Source organism: Microtus oregoni, unplaced genomic scaffold (assembly GCF_018167655.1).
Source record: "Microtus oregoni isolate MIOR12 unplaced genomic scaffold, Mior012 000008F_ref0000371, whole genome shotgun sequence".
Classification (NCBI taxonomy): Eukaryota; Metazoa; Chordata; class Mammalia; order Rodentia; family Cricetidae; genus Microtus; species Microtus oregoni.
Genome location: NW_024543067.1, coordinates 10,473,561 through 10,475,109, shown reverse-complemented (window position 1 = coordinate 10,475,109; position 1,549 = coordinate 10,473,561).

The window sequence follows — 1,549 nt, the reverse complement described above, 5'->3', positions numbered from 1 at the left end:
TTTCTTGGATTGTTTTATGGAGCATTGTTTCATGTTTTAAGACAGAGTCTTACTACAAAGCCCAGGCTCTTAGGAACTTGCCTAAATCAACTCTCTTTCTCAGTTGCTTTTGGTCATGGTGTTGTATCACAGTAACTGCAAAGTAACTAATCATGCTGATCTGGAAGTCATGGACTCACCTGCCTTTGCCTCCCAAGTGCTGATATTATAGGATGGACGCTCATGACCTGCTTGTTTTCCCAAGCTTTTGTATTGTTTTTTAAGGTAAGATCTCCCTTATAGCCAGCCCAGTGTAGCCTCAAAGTTATCAATCCTCCTGCCTCTGTCTCCTGAGTGCTAGAATTACAGGTGTCAGAATGGCCATCAGTGTTGAAAGGAAGGATACAAAAATGTATTCATGAGAAAAAACATTGGGATAAAAATTTTTGATGTAATATTAGCTTGAAATGGAACCAACCATGAGGGAAATTTTTACTTAATTTTAATCTGCTAAAAATTTCATTTTCAGTGTCTTAACCTATTTAAGAGACTTTATTGGGTGTTTTCATCTTTTTAAGATTTATTATGTATACAGTGTTCTGCCTCCATGTATGCCTGCACACCAGAATGGGGCACCAGATCTCATTATAGATAGTTATGAGCCACTGTGTGGTTGCTGGAAATTGAACTCAGGACCTCTGGAAGAGCAGCCAGTGCTCTTGAGCCATCTCTTGTAGTTATCACTAGGAATTTTTAATAAGTATCTTATGTGAGTTATCCAAGTATTTTTTTCCAGGTATTTTATTATTGAGTTCTAACTTTTGCTAGTACAGAGGTCTATCCTTTTGTGTTAGTCTTTCTGTTTCTGCTTTTTTTTTATTTCTTGGTTTTTCGAGACAGGGTTTCTCTGTGGTTTTGGAGCCTGTCCTGGAACTAGCTCTTGTAGACCAGGCTGGTCTCGAACTCACAAAGATCCGCCTGCCTCTGCCTCCCAAGTGCTGGGATTAAAGGCGTGCGCCACCACCGCCCGGCTTCTGTTTCTGCTTTTGAATACTTAAAGTTGACCAGCTGAACTTTTGTGATTTAGCTTGAGTTTGGCATAATCCTAGTGGCAAGAGATTTTGTGATGGTTTGAATAAGAAACGTTCCCCCATAGGCACTGTCTCCAGTTGATGGTGCTGTCTGGAGAGGTTATGTGGAGGGGCAGGCTTGCTGGAAGAAGGCATCACTGTGGTCAGTGTAAGCACTGCAGCTCAGATGGAGAGAAAGGTATACTATTAGCAAGGAACCAAGGAGTACCACGAAGTCAATTAGCACAAGAAACCTCACACAAGAGATTTATTGGGAGGGAAAAACCAGGAGGGTGGCTACCTCTGCTTGGGGGAAAACAACAGCAAACTGACCCAGAATACAGGACTTACAGTTTCTTGGGAACAGCGTGAAGCTTTTCAGGATGTAGACTGGTGTGATTTCACATCCAGATATTAAGCTTTTTACTCTGTAGGTGGGGACAGGGTCCAGCAGTTAAGGCAGATAAAATATTCTGTGGGTGGAACCTAGCAGTTGGGGG